The sequence below is a fragment of the Phascolarctos cinereus genome, unplaced genomic scaffold, assembly GCF_003287225.1.
Source record: "Phascolarctos cinereus isolate Bilbo 61053 unplaced genomic scaffold, phaCin_HiC Scaffold_5;HRSCAF=322, whole genome shotgun sequence".
Lineage (NCBI taxonomy): Eukaryota > Metazoa > Chordata > Mammalia > Diprotodontia > Phascolarctidae > Phascolarctos > Phascolarctos cinereus.
The window spans coordinates 56,096,954-56,112,734 of record NW_027555958.1 but is presented as its reverse complement, the minus strand read 5'-3'; the positions used below and the strand labels follow the sequence as shown (position 1 = coordinate 56,112,734).

General features: G+C 44.3%; 1 protein-coding gene across 2 annotated transcripts in view; it reads right to left on the bottom strand.

Annotated features, from left to right (window-relative positions):
- The window catches only part of KCND3 (potassium voltage-gated channel subfamily D member 3), a 324,410-nt gene extending 316,613 nt beyond the window's left edge, over nucleotides 1–7,797 (bottom strand). For both annotated transcript variants that reach the window (XM_021001774.2, XM_021001798.2), the window contains exon 1: nucleotides 6,896–7,797. The gene's annotated coding sequence lies outside the window, so the exon portion shown is untranslated. The remainder of the gene's footprint in view (nucleotides 1–6,895) is intronic.
- Nucleotides 7,798–15,781: the final 7,984 nt, after the last annotated feature.

Here is a 15,781-nt window from a genome sequence, read left to right as displayed (position 1 = left end):
AGATCTTGGATATGAATCCAAGGCTTCTGACCGCAAGGCCAGACTTCTTTCCACCACACCAAGCTGCCTTGCATCAAATTTGCACAACTTTATTTGTTCCTTGGTAACACTCTTAGATTGTTTTCATGTGTGGAGGCTCTGTTTCTCCAATCAGATTATAAGGTCCCTGAGGATAAGGAATGGGTTGGGCAAACTAAATTCAAAGGCTGATATTGTCTACAACTCACTGTGAGACCTCAGACAAGCTGCTAAGATTTCTCTGTGCCTCTATTTCTCCATCTATCTGATGCAGAAAATAATTAGTTTCCCCCCTCCCCATTTCTGAAGGTAAAGAAAGGGTGATTCAGATGCCATATGGGAAAAGCAGTGGATAAGACATCCCCCACATACAATCACACCAAGAAGACAGAGTAACTGGTGACAGTACAATCAATTCCTGATCGTGGTCCCTAGAAGAAGAAAGCTGTGATTGAGTTAATCCCTTGGGTTTGATTTTGGAATGTGTCATAGGACTCTTTTCCCCCTGCATGACAGGGGATTTGGTATAGTAGAGAGATCACTGAACTTAAAATCAGATAAGATGGGTTTCAGTTCAGATTCTGACAATAGCTGTGTGATGATGGACAAGTAATTTAACTCCACGAACCATAGCTTCTTCATCTGTAAAATGGGAATGATATTTGCCTTACCTACCACATAAGGTTGTTGTGAGAAAAGCATTTGCAAACCACAAACCACCATGCAAATGTGAGCTGTTATAATTATTAGAATAATGTAAGAATCTATCTGTATTCTTTGAGCACACAATGACTTACAGAAAGATGCTAAGTGGCTCGGGGAGGGGGGAAGCCAGACTGGATCTAAAAAAGTCTGCAAAGAGGGTATGCCCCATGAAGAGAATAGAGATATGCGCATTTCAAATATCACATCTACAAGCCCTCTAAAGTCTCTCCAAAGTCCCTCCTAGCTCTTATCTATTGTCTCTGCCTGGGTTCAAATGGGTGCATCCTAGCACCAGAGAGAATGAAGGGCTGTCTATGTAGGATCGCTATGTCCATTCCTTCATACACACACACAGACATACACGGACACATTTTTCTAGGTTATATAGGATCAAAGGATGGCGACTTAAAGGTCTATGGTACCTCAGAGGTTACTTAAGCCAGTCCTCTCATTGACCACATAACAAAATCGAGCATTAACATGAAGAGACTCACTCAAGGTCACACTGGTTAGTAAACAGCCAAGATTTGAACCCAGGCCGCCTAGCTCCAAATCCAATGCTCCTTTCCACTGTACCATGCTATGGCTTAGGCCAGAGAAAAAAATTAAGGGCATGGCATGATGTAGCAAGAAGAATGTAATTAGAAATATGGCAATCAGGAGATGGGGATCTTACTTAAAGGATCAAAAGATTTAGAGCTGAAAGGGCACCCAGAGGTCAAATCCAGATGCCTGATTTTACACATGTGGAAACTGAAGACCAGAGAGGTAAGTCACACAGGTAGTACTGGTATCTTTGAGATTTTAACCCTGCTCCACAGACTACTGCCACAGAATGCTTTCCACTGTACTACAGTGCCTCCTAGTTTGGTAACGTCTGTCAGAGGATTTCCTTTCTCTTGGCCTTAGCTTCTTCATCTATAAAATATGGCCGCATGGTATAGGAGAAAGAAGATTGGCCTTGGAGAATGAAGACCTAGGTTTGTAACATGATTCCAACATTTAGTAACTATATGACCTTGGACTTTCAGCTTCCTTATCTGTAAAAACAAAACAAAACAAAACATAACATTCATTATTGGTAACCTCCATGGATTGTTGAGGATCAAGTGAGATATGTAAAATGCTTTGCAAACCTCAGTGCTATATACATTGGAATTAAAATAAATGATCTCTAAGGCCCTTCTCTAAAATTATATGATGCTGTAAGAGCCAAGAATCCTGGGGGGAACACTTGTGGCTTATCGCCTCACACGAGGAGTTCCCAGGACTCTCTAAGGACAATTTTCCCCTCTACAAAGCAAGGCAGACAGCAATAGTTCTTACTGTGAGGTTCAAGATCCCTTGAGTCTCTTCATTGGGAAAGGAATTTCTTCTGAATATCTCAGAGCCAGTCTTGGCCATAGCTTAGGGAACTAAGGCAGAGCTCATGGCTTCAAGTCTTGCATGGATCTAGCCTATCAACAGAAAAACCACCATCCCTCTTCTCAGCAGACTGTCTGGTGAGCAGCAGTGGCTGAGCCCGTGTGACCGTGGACCAAATTTCAAGGACTGTACCTACCACCTTGAATTGTGCTGTTCCCCATTATAGAGACCCAGACCTAGTCTCCTGAGCAAGTAGCTGCTGTCATGAAGTTGCACTCAGTAGAGCTCTTGATGGACCAGATTCCAAGCTCTGCACCTCGGGCTATTGATGCTTATCTCCCCACCCCTTATTAAAACTATATTCTCAAAAAAACCAAACCAAAACAAAACTATATTCTCATCTATATGATGGGAACAATAATACCTGTAGTACCTATCTTCTTGGATTTTTGTAAGACTCAAATGAGATAAAGTTTATAAAGTGTTTTACAAACCTTAAAAAAGCTATACGAAGTCAGATGTTATCATCCTCTTTTTCTAACACTTATATAGCATTCTAAGTTTTGCAAAATGCTTTAGTTGTATCAATTCAGTTAATCCTCAGAATCTTCTTTGATCCTCAAAACAGCCCTCTGAGGTAGGTACTATTATTATCTCCATTTTTATAGCTGAGGAAATCAGCTGATAGGTATGAAGTGACTTTGCCTGAGGTCTCACTGCTAGTAAGTGTCTGAGGCAAGACAGAAACTCAGGTCTTCCTGACTCTACACTATCCAGTAAGTCACACCATCTTTCTTGAGGTCCATTGTCTCTGATTATCTAGTACTCAATGCTGGCTTCTGCCTTAACCAACTTTGTATCTCCCAACTCCAAGAGTCTGCCTCCTATCCTAATGGCTCAAAGCTTTTTTTTTTGTTAAGAAAAAAAGCAGACATTTGTCAGCCTCAGGTTATCAACAAATTTGAGGTGCTCAAAATGTTTTCCATATAGAAATTATGTTTTCAAAGTTTTTTTTTAATTTTTTTTTCCTTTTTAAAATTTTAAACATTTTTACTTGAAGTTTAGAGTTTCAAATTCTATCTCTCCCTCCTTCCTCCCCCCCACTTCCCTGAGATGGTAAGCAATCAAGTATAAGTTATACATGTGCAATTATGCAAAACATTTCCATATTAGTCATTTTGGACAAGAAAACTTGAATAAAAGGGAAAAAATGAGAGAAAGAAAGTGAAAAATAACATGCTTTAATCTGTATTCAATCAATATCAGTTCTTTCTCTGGAGGCAAATAGTATGCTTCATCATCTGTCCTGTGGGACTGTCTTGGATCATTGTATTGTTGAGAATAATTGTCATTCATAATTCTTCATCGAATAATATTGCTGTTACTGTGCACAACATTCTCCTGGCTCTGTTCACTTTACTATGCATCAGTTCATGTAAGTCTTTCCAGGTTTTTCTGAAATCATCCTGCTTGTCATTTCTTACAGCAAAAAAAATATTTCATTACAATGATATACCACAGCTTGTTCAGCCATTTCCCAACTGATGGGCATCCCTTTGATTTCCAACTCTTAGCCACCACAAAAAGAGCTGCTATAAAATGTTTTTGTACAAATAGGTCCCCCCCCCATTTTTTGGATGTCTTTGAGATATAGACCTAGCAGTGGTATTGTTGGATCCAAGGATATGCACAGTTTGATAGCCCTTTGGGCACAGTTCCAAATTGCTCTCCAGAATGGTTGGATCAGTATGTAACTCCACCAACAGTGCATTAGTGTCCCAGTTTTCCCACATCTCCTCCAATATCCAACATTTTCCCTTTTTGTCATATTAGCCACTCTGATAGGTGTGAGGTGGTACCTCAGAGTTGTTTTAATTTGTGTTTCTCTGATCAACAGAGCTTTAGAACATTTTTTCATATGACTATAGCTAGCTTTGATTTCTTCTTCTGAAAACTGCCTGTTCATATCCTTTGACCATTTATCAGTTGGGGAATGACTTGTATTTTTATAAATTTGACTCAGTTCTCTATATATGTGAGAAATGAGACCTTTATCAGAGATATTTGTTGCAAAATCCTCCCCCCCCGTCCCGGTTTTCTGCTTTCCTTATAATTTTGGTTGCATTGGTTTTGTTTTTGCAAAAACTTTTTAATTTTATACAATCAAAATTCTCTATTTTACATTTTGTAATGCCTCTCTATATCTTCTTTGGTCCTAAATTCTTCCCTTATCTATAAATCTGACAGACAAACTATTTCCATGCTCTCTTAATTTGCTTATGGTATCACCCTTTACGTGTAAATCATGTAGCTAGGTTCAAGGCATTTTACAAAATGCTTTCTCCTATTAGAAAGTGAGGGGTCATGGAGGGAGGAAAATCTAAACAAAACACTTTCAAGTCTTTAAATCCTCAAGGCTAACTTTCCCTATTCACTCATCCAGGGCTGCTTTCTCAAACAAGTCAAATAAGCAATTTAGCAATTTCCAGGGGGTCAGACAATTGCTGCTCTCTCCCTCGCCTCCAGCATCTCTTCTCTCCTATCCCCAGAAAAATGCAAAACAGGGCAGGTTATTTCATTGACTAAATGTCTGACTTGAGGGGGGGGCGTGGCCTCCTCTGCATTTAACCCATGTTTGGGCCACATCAGAGTCATACCTTCAGCATAACCCCCAGGTAAGACCCCAGTGAATTCTCTGACCATTCTACAGTCTGTCACCCCAAGCTAGGCACCAACAGCTCACCCACAGTCAGCCCTAGTATGCATTCCTACAAAAGGCAGAGCATCCCGGCCCCGTTTCCAGCCAATGGCACTGCATACGCCTTGAATGTCAGGGTTTTACTAGGACGTGTACTCTTCCTAAATGGAAAACCTGAAGCTATTTTTGTTTTTGACAGCAGAGTTTGGCAGCAAGTGTGGAGGGGGAGTGGGGGTTGGTGAAGAGAGATACCCCCTAAAATGACAAAAGACAAAAAGCATAGGAGAAGGGGAATGGATTTCTCCCTGCTATAAAAAGTTGCCAGCACAATTCCCTAGCTTCTCTTTGGGGTGGCAGAGCATAGCCCTCGGGCTTAGATTTACTTAAGGCTTTAACTTCCAAACTGGGTTAAAGCCTAAAATGCTACAGTCACCTGGGTGAGAGTCCAGCAAAGAAAGCTGAATCCAAAGGGAACTCAGAAGGCAAAGAAGTCAGTTTCTGCTTTCACAGATTTCTTACCTTAAATCTGCCCCCACCATAAGATAATATTTGTAAAACTTAGCATTGTGCCCAGCACGTAGTAGGCATCATAAAAATGCTTATTCCCTTCCCCCTCTTCCCTCCAAACAGCCCCAAAGGGGTGGAATTTAAGGCAAGGAGGGAAAGGAAAGGATGATGATCTGGAAAGTGTCCTAACTGAGACCAGAAAGCTATGTTTGAACTTGACTAGGTGAACCATTCCCCTGACCCCAAAAAGCTCAGACCATCTGATCCACAGAAACTCGTTTCTCCTACAGTGCCGCTCCTAGGCCAGCCAGAGCACTCTCCAAGTGTTTTTCCTTCCTTTTCCACACCAAAAAGGAAAAATTACTTCTCTCTCCCCCTTTTGCGGGTTCCTTATGTACGTGCATTTTATGCCACAAGTAGCCTACAACCAGAGATAAACACAGCAAGAAATAAATTTGAGCCAACATATCCACAATATGTAAATATGCCCGTGGGAAGGTAGGATCACCCTATTTGCATACACATGCAGAAGCATTTATGGTTACAAAAATCATGCACACGGAAACTTGAGGCAAAGGGTTACAAAAGATGTGTATACACATACATGCAAATGTATACTGTTTGCTATATAACATATATTTGCTTCCTCAGAACACTTCTCCTACGTTCTCTAACCATGCAAGGGAGTGAGGAGAAACCACACATTCTCTAAAGCAATAAAATGGAGATTTTCCTTTACCAGTGGATTCCGGGTTCTAGCACCTCAGCCTGTTGCTTGTATTTCTGTCCCGACCCCAATAACAGCAGGAGGCATTTTATACTGGGCTGAAGTTCAGCATCAGAGAAAGCAAAAAAAAAAATTCAGCTTGTCCAGATGACTTCTCTTATCCTCTCACCTACCCCTCTGTAAATACCTCAGAAAACATACCCTTTGGCTCCATCTGCCCAGGTCTCGCAGAATCAACCTCTGATTTTAATAGAACACCTTTGGGAGCGGAAGGACCGAGCAGGACTGGGACAAAAACAGCTGTTCCAACCCCATCTGACTTCGAGGAGCACAGAGTGCTAGGCTCACTCGGGGCTGGAGAACTTTACCAAGCGCCCTGATATATTCACTCTCCCTTTCCTCCCCAGCTCCCCTCCCTCAACAAAGAGCAGGAGTACAGAACCTCTCCCATGTGACACTTCTTCCCAACCTGGGCTCTCCGAGCAATTAGTGCTTCTGGGCTCCTAAGGGACAGGGGCCAAGATAAAGGTTCCTGGCCCCCAAATGAAAGCACAGCTGTAAGGGATAAGCAGCAAGTGAACACCTACAGAGAATGCTGGACCTCCAGACTATCAGCAAGGGAAGGGCGCCCCAGAGCCTGTTCCCTACCCTTCCTCCGGAGCCGGGGGACCGGGAACTGAGAGCGGACCATAGCGCCCCCCGCCCCGCCCCCAGCACTCCCCAGCCCTGGTGCCCAGCCCCCAGGGCGTGGGGGAGGGACTCGAGTGGGCAGCAGGAGCAACAGGCGTGGGAGCAACACCTGCGGACCCCTTCCCTCCCCCACCTCGTCCCTTTTATCCCACTCCCAATACCAATTCCACGCCGGTTCCTCTTACCTTGGGCGCAGAAAGCCTCCGGCCCCTCCCGCGCCCAGGGCTCCCGGGGAAGCTGCAGCCCGGAGCCCGGAGCCCGGAGCCAGGGTCTGGCCGAGGCGGAGGGAGCCCCAGCGACTCTGCGCCGGGAGAGTGGAACGATGGCTCGCGGTGCTCCTCGGCGAGGTGAAGTCCGCTCGCTGGCTCTCTCTTTGCGTCCGCCAGGCACTCCGTCCCTCCTCCTCCCCCGCCGCCTCTCCGCCCGGGGCTCGGCAGCGCGCCCGCCTTCCTCCTTCTTTCCTTCCTTCCCTCCCTCCCCGGCTGCCCGCCTCGCTTGCTCCTTCGCTCGCTGCCCCCGCCAATCCCAGCGTCGCGGGAAGCCGAGACCAGCGGGCCACCGGCTGGATGGATAGGTCCCTCTCCCTGGGGGGAGGCGGCGGGGGCGCGAGGCGGGGCCAGGGGGAGGAGGGAAGCGGGGAGCAGGAGCAGTGGGGGGGGGGGTGGATCTGGAGACGAAGACCGCAGACGGGCTTCTTGGTGCCCGGCGAGTCCGGGCAGGGCGAGCTGCCCCGGCCACAGGCCGGAGAGCTGGGCGCTGTCTTAGCCGCCGGCGAATGGAGAGAGGCGGAGGATTGCTAGCCCTAGCGGCCGGGAGGAGGCCCGGGGGCGAGGGTGTGCGAGGGGGAGTGACTCGGTGTGCGTGTGCGAGTGTGTGTGTCTGTGTATGGGCGGGTGTGGTGCGCGCACGAGCGAATGTGGGGGAGAGAGAGAGAGGAGAGAGAGAGAGAGAGAGAGAGAGAGAGAGAGAGAGAGAGAGAGCGAGAGAGCGAGCAAGAAGCGAGGCTGAGCCTTAGCCTTAGCCTTCTTTCCTTGTGCTTCTCCCTGGGTGAGTGGAGGAATCCGAGTGTGTGACTGTGGGGAGCAGAGTGTGCAGCCACGGGTGTGAGTGTGTGTGTCAGTATGGGCACCGGGTGGGGGGAGGGGCCTAGCCAGAGGGCCAGCCTGGGTGTGTGAAGCCGGGAACATAGGGAGTATGCAGTGTGTCAGAGAGCACGGGTGCCGTTCTCGTGTGCTCTCGTGGTTGAAACTGTGTGGGCATGTGGGTGATGGTGATGCTGTGCAAATGTATGTTTGTATAGAGCTGATTGTGTCCACACGGGAGCGCCCCCACAATCACCTGCCTGCGTTTTGGCCCTAGCCACCTGGGGAGGTGTCACCTCCGAGCTCCTCCGGAGGTACACTTCTCTAAGCTCCAGGACTTGTTCGTCGAACCAAAGCACCGCGCCCAGCAGCCATTGGAGAAGCTCCAGTGCTGGGGACTAAAACCTTGACGCTCTATGCCCCACCACACAACGCTTCTACCTTTTCTCTTTCAGGGAGAAGGGACGCTCTCTTTTCTCACAGGGCATGGCTGTTCCGCTAATGGTCCGTTGTGAGAAAGCACAGTACGGTCCATGTAAGCTTGTTCCGAATCCCCCTTTTCACGTCCCAGACTCGAGAGTCCGAAGTCTGGACTTCAGAGACTGATCATCACCATCACTATTCCCGGTGCTTGCACCAACCTCCCCATCCCCGGAGCCGGACCCTTACATGCTGTCCCTCTACCCCTCCACCTTAGGCTCCGGAGCCCACGCCCTGATGTTGAGAAGCTAGTGGAGAATGTGGAGAGGCATTACCAGACTGTCTAACTCCAGACTGGGGAGGATGGAGCGTCCTGGAAGAGACTCTGGCCACTCGCCTGTCTCTGAGGTCCGGAAGACTCGGTACATCCCTGAGGTGCTCCCAGCTCACAATACCGAAAAAATCCAGAGCCCAGCGTTTTGGACAGCCGAGCACTTCAATGGTTCTCCCCAAGAAGATAAAAAGAGAAATGGCTCCTCTAGGTCGAATATGTGAGAGCGGGTGTGTCTGTTAGTGATGGAAAGGGATGTTGATACGCCCTCAGAAGTTCAGTGTGAACCCCACGTCTGGAAAAAGAACCCACAGAATCATGAGTCTGAAGTCTGGCTTGTGGAGGAGCCAGAATTTCCATCTGACCCCTTTAGAAATGACAGAGCCTTCGGGGTAACTGGACATTGGACCCAACGATACATGGGGAAACTTACATATTTTCCTCCCACTTTGGAAATGGAATAGAATGCGTAACAATGACCTGCGTCCCTGGGAACTTTGTGTGGCAGCCAGGCAGCTTGGAAATTTGCCCAAGAGATTTTGAGTGTCCTTTCCCGGAATTCCCCTTGCTCCCTATACTGCCACTCATTTTATTTACTGTAGAGACACCAATCAGGCAGAGGGGCATGGGTGAGGACGGGAGGGATCGGTACCATATAGCAGGTGGGTGTGGACCAGAGGGTGAGGTTGACAGGAGTCCCAGTGCTGTGTTTGATTAGCATAATGATTTGCATACAGTAATAATGATTAACAACAGTGCCACTCCCTGGTAGATAGAGGAAGGATTCAGGGAGATCCTTTGCAGTTTTCTTCTTTCCTTTCCCTTCTCTTCCTCTTCCCCATCCCCCAGATCCTTCATGGGCACAACTAATTTTCTAGCATCTGTTCTGAACTAGGGACTTTGTCCCCTGGGAGAGGATGCTCCTTAACCTTTATAAAAGGCCCACAGCTCCAATAACATTTACAAGAGTTAGCTGTATGATCCCTGACCTTTCTTGCTATTAAGAATAATTCACACTTCTTTAACACTTTAAGGCTTACAAAGCCCATTTAACATTAACTATGTGAAGTAGGTCATATAGGTATTCCAAATGGGACCACAGAAAGTTCAGAGAGGCTGACTTGCTCAGGGTCACACAGCTAGAATTAAGTGAAAATCAAATTCAGGCCTCTTGATTCCAATACCTGTATCCTTTCCACTTTATCATGTCTCCCTTCACCCATCCATCCACCCTCAATCTAAATCTTGAAAGACTTTATATTGTTTCCATCTATAGGTTCCTATGCTTTGAACTGGAGTTCATTATCTATCTGTCTGTCTGTCTATCTATCTATCTATCTATCTGTATTATGTAACATACGCCTGTACATGTGTATGTATATTACATATGCATATATTGTGTATGTATGTATATATATGTATGTATGTATACAAATACATATGTACCTATTATGGGATTGTTCTTGAGGTGGGTATCTTCACTAATATGGGGGGCAGGTAGAAGGCAAGGAGAAAGAAGTAGGGGGAAAATTCCTTTTAGAAAGAAACCTTAAGTAATTGAGTGCTATCTCTTAGGGATAATTTTAGAGCTAACCTGTAATTTCACTGGTGTAAGAAACTTCCTTCACAAATGTAGCTTCATGATTATTCTGCAACTATTAGTCTTAGAGAGGGGCCCAGAACACTGAAAAGCTAAGTCACTTGCCCAGGATCTCACAACTAGTATGTGTCACATGTGAGGAAAAAACTCAGGTCTTCCTGGCTTTCTACCCACAACCTTAAGTTGCCTCTCTCAGAAATGCTTTAGGGGAAGGAATTAGATGACCCCTCACATGCCTTGGAGCCTCATGATTCATAAAAAGAAAAACAAAAAACCAAAACAAAAACCAACAGAATTTTCTTTTCTTTTTCCTTTCTCCCAAAGGGAGTAAGGGAACAATAATGATGAGGACAGCAACATCAACAAAAAACACTTCTATTCACTCTTATAATCAAGTGGCTTGGAAAACATGAGACAAAAGGAGATAAGAAAAGGCTCCTTGAAATATGAGGCAATCATAGGTTCCCTCTAGCTCTAAAATTCTTGGAGATCATGCAGTCCAACTGCTTTATTTTACTAAGGGCTGGAGGGATTGAACGATTTGCCTAAGGCCCGTACAAGTGCTGAGTGGCAGAGGTAGGCTCTGGAGTCCAAGGTCCCTTCACCCAGGGCCACAGCTCCTTTGACACCACCCCGACGCCTCTTCGGTTTATGGAGCTCTCCCTCTTCCTCATTTTCCTATAGTCTCTCTGTCTCTCTTTGGCTGCCTGTCCTCGCCGTTTCTCTCCTTTGCCTCTGGCCTGGCCGGGATTTTCAGTTGCTTTTCCCCCATGACTCGGCCGCCTTTCTTTTAACTCTCAGCTTCTATTTAAAAAGCTAATTTGGGAGTTTGGTCGATGCTCCCAATTCAGGCATTGTAAATGGGAAATGAAAGTCAGACAGTGCCTTTCTCCAGAAGCTGCCGTAGCTCTGGCTTTTTGTCGGTTTGCCACCAGCACGGCTGTAGCATCCAGGAGCTCCGGCACTCCTCTCTGGACTGCTTTTAACAAGGGTTTGTGTGTCCTTCCCGACCTGGGCACCCACGATAATGGCTCTTTGATGACTCTTTGTAGAGCTTTTCGCTGTTGGTGCCTCTGCTCTGTAGCCTTGTGGTCAAGCTCGAATCTCCTGGTCCCTGATAGCTACACACCAGACTGGTGTACTTCCCAGCAGTCTCAACCTGTACCCCGTTTGTTGGCAGCAGGGTTTCAGAGCATCTTTAAAGTGTCTCCTCTGCCCTCTCTGCTTGTGATCATCCTGCTTTAGCCCTCCAGACAGCAGCCGCTTTGCCCTTATTCACATATGGAAGGAGGAAAACCGGATGTTTTGTGACAGACAAAATAAAATGCCTGCGAGCTGAGCAGTAGTTTGGGTATAATTTCATTGGAGCTGAGACCCTGGATTTATTATTGGAATTTTAAGCTTCCTGCTGGGACTAGTGAGGAGAAGGTGCTAGAAAATCTGCTTTGACTTGCCATGAGAAGAAAATGAACACCTGCATTTATTGTTTTAATAAGGAAAAGGTCCCCCAATCTGTGAAATTCATAGTGGGTGAATTTCAAACTGTTGGGATAAGAGAGTTTGAATTCTACAAGTTCTCCCAGAGCATTTTGGCTTTCTCTTTTGTCTCCATCACATTCTACTGTGTATTAAGCTAATTGGTGAGTGCAGACTGTCCTGCAGTAGGTTGTCAGCAACTTGAGGATGGGGACTGTCATTTTTTATCTTTGTATCTAGGTGCTTTCCGCATATGCACGTAATAAATGTTTGTTGAATTATAACAGACAGGAACTGGACCTGTGATTTAATTGGTATAGTGAACTTCCAGATGAGGTAGGTCTTACTCAGGTCCACACTTTCTCTCCAGATTCCAGCTTTAGGGTTTTGCCTAGACCACAGAGAGATCAAATGATTTCCCCAGGCTCATACACCCTTCAGTATGTCAGAAGTGGGATTTGAAGCCCAGGTCTTCCTGGCTCTGAGGATCTGTCCACTATTCCAGTGGTTTGTAAACTCTAGGACACCTTTCTACTCTTAAAAATTATTAGGGAACTTCCACCTTCCCCAAAGAGCTTTTGTTTATGTGTTATATTTGTTGATATTTACCATATTAGAAATTAAAACATCCTAGTATTACAAAAAGAGTTTTGATCTCACAGACTCCCTGAAGGGTCTAGGGGAACCCCAGTACTCTCCCAGGGATCCCTAGATCACACTTTGAGAACTGCTCCACTGTGCCATGCTGCTTCTCAATTATAAAGGAAGAAATTTAAGTAGTGGTGGGAAAGGAATGATTGGGGAGCAGTTGCTGTTAGCAAGTTTTATCTTTATCAAAGGCCAATCATTCATTTTGTTGGTGACCTATGAGGTAAAGTTCATGTTTTTGCAGTTTTGCGGGGAAGAGGGTGGGAGGTGCAAGTGGTTTGAGTCCTAGGATGCTCTAACCATCAGCCTGGTATCTTGGCTATTTGCCCAGTCTACTGCATAGAGAGGTCATCCTACTCTAGTCTCTTGGTGTCAAAAAGAAGAAGAAAACAAAACTCCAGACATCTGGCAGGAGACAGAGTTTTTCAGGACTAAATTCAATAAGATTGCTATACTCTTGTTCCCTAGGGACTGACCCTTTCCAATTCTTTTGCCTTTACAATCTTATAGAATAGCTGTGGATGCATGTGGCTAAGCATGGAGTGGCCTTTCCTCAGGGTTAGATAAGAACTCACGCTTTGACATAAAAGGGATTGGAGGCTCTCTAGCACTGAGATTTTTCCTCTGTTCCACATTTTTTCTCCATGGGTTTGTCAGTCTGGAAGGCTAGCACTGTGCTTGCACCCCCTGAGTATAAGGCCAGTTCTGCAGGATAATCTCCTATGAGGAGATTTGCTCTGTGACTTCAGAGTGACCTGATACTTTTTATAGTTCACTAAAGTAAGGAGTGAACAGCAGTAACCCAATCCTTAGAAACTACCTACTAAGAGGCAACTGGGTGACATAATGGAAAAGGGCTGGACATCGAGGGGGAAGTCAGGCAAGGGGGAGTAATACAAGTACAGAGAGAGGAGAGGGAAAGACATGTCTTAGATAAATAGTCTGGGACAATGGAATTTCAGATCTGGAAAAAACCTTAGAGATCGTCTCATCTAGCCCCTTATAATATCTTAGAGTTGGAAGGAATCTTGGAAGTCATCTTTTTTTAAGTCATTTTTCTTTCCAGACACATTTAGTGTGTGAAATATTTTTCCTTGATTTTTTTACATAATTATACATATTTGTTAAAAAGTTTTCTTTTTCTTTTCCAATTGGAGGGGGAGGAAGGGAGACTAGTTATAGAGTCATTGAATGAAAAAGAAAAGAAAGGAAAAAAAAGTTGAAGCATGAAGCTTGTTTTGAAGCATGTTTTTCATGCACAGAAGAGACCAGAAGGAAGGCCAGAAGGAAACACATACAAATCGGACAGCCTTGAAAGTTACATGTTGAATTTATTATATACTTGAAAAGAAAAACTAGCTATATGTAGTAGAGACTTGTGGTCTCATATACAATCCTTTCTCTTCTACTTTATACATGGAAATGTTAATTTTATTTGGGCTTTGATATTCAGAATACATGTATATGTATACATACATGTGTGTATTTATATGCACATACATGGGTGTATATGTACATGTATGTATACATATATATGTGTGTGTATGTGTGTGTATGTGTGTGTGTATGTATATATATATATATATATATATGTATATATATATATATATTATATATATATATATATATAATATATATATATATATATATATATATATATATATATATATATATATATATATATATATATATATATATGAGGCATCTTAATGCAGCCCTTATCTGAAGTGTGAATTTCCATGATAACATTCTCCCAAAATGATCATACCCATTATGGTTGAACATCTTTCCCAGTGAGGAAAATGAAACCCAGAGAGGTGGGAATGACTTGCCCAATGTCACACAACAATTCAGTAGTAGGACCCGGACTATAGCGCAGGTCTTCTGACTTTCAGAGGAATTCAGTGCTCTTTTCTGTGCATCATAGCAGCAGCTGCCTGAAGTTTCGGATTTTTGTGGGGAAGAGGGCTGAGGAGTGCTGAAGGTAAAGGAGGAAGCTGTTGGAGAAAAGGAATGTTTTGGATCCATAATAAGTTTTAACTCTCTAGTGCCAATGGCCCCTAACCATTGAAGGGATTTGAGAATATTAGTGAGTTTATCATTTAATCTCTCTCTCTTAAGCCTGCCTGATAGGAAGGTTCTTGTGTTCTCAAGTGCTAGAGACAGAGGGAGCATAATGAAAGGGATTTTAGGACTGAAATAGGTATCATATTGAATTATTGAATTATTACTTGGGAGGGGGCATGAAGGAAGCAGTGATAATATTGTTGGTTTTGTTTTCTTTTCTTTTTGGCAATTAGGGTTAAGTGACTTAGCCCTAGAGTCACACAGCTAGTTAAGTGTCAAGTGTTTAGTCTGAGGCTGGATTTGAACTCAGATCCTCCTGACTTCAGGACTGGTGCCCTATCCCCACCTAGCTGCCCCTGATAATATTAAGTTTTAAGAGAACTTTCCATCTCTCTTATCCAAAGAAGCAGTTACTTGTGTGAGCCAGTCAGAATTGACCAAAGTCTACCAATAATGAGGACACTTCTAGATTGGCTGAGAGGGATTCTAGGGCTATAAAGCATCCATACAGCTTAGTCCAGAGCACCTATGTAGATCTTACAGAGTACCTACTATGTGCAAATAATCTCAAATCAAAAGATTAATTAAGTTCACTTCAACAAACATTAAGCAATCTGGTTTGTTTGCTATTTTGCAAGGCATTGTAAAGGGACCTTGTGCTCAAGGAGCGTACAATTCTATTCATGGCAATAAGATAAAAAACTGGAAGGGACCATAGAGCTCATGTAGCCCAAAGCCTTCATTTTTATAGATGGAAAAACTGAGGTCCCAAGAGGCAAAGTGAATTACCCAAGGCAACATAGGTTGGAAATAGGTCCCCTGACTTTAAATGCAGTGCCCTTGTCTTAATAAGGAATATGTTGTTGGCCAACTGAAATGGCGGGATCCCCAAAGTCCTCTAAAAGGAGGAGACTTTATAAGCAAAATAAATCACATTACAAAGGGAGGCTTAGGGATCATGTTTCGAGAAAAGGAGAAAAGTCAAAAAGTCAAATTTTCTGCTTTTGGTCCAAATCAGTTTGTTGGGTCTTTTCTTTCTTTTTCAGCTGAGTGTATATTACATCCCCAGAGAACCATCTGACTGGGAATAGCTGCACCAAAGCCAGTCAGAAATGTCAGAGCAACTGCTGCCTGTCCACTGCCCAGCCACAAGCTCTCAGAGAGCTAGCATCGGCTATGCTTGATGCAACAGTCCTTATGAAGGGATTGTCAAAAATCCATTAACCAAAAACAAACCCAGAAAACTGTAAAAGTCAATGGCTGAGCCCAAGAAAATGCCAAGACAAAGGCTCCTTGGTTTTAAATATAGATTTGTATGAAAGCCAAGGATGGCTTTTGCTGAGCTCTTGATTGCTAGAAGAGCTATGTCTACTGGGCGTTGTATATAAATGGAAGCCTATAGAACTTGTGATAATAATCAATAATAGTTTATTTCATGATTTCACTG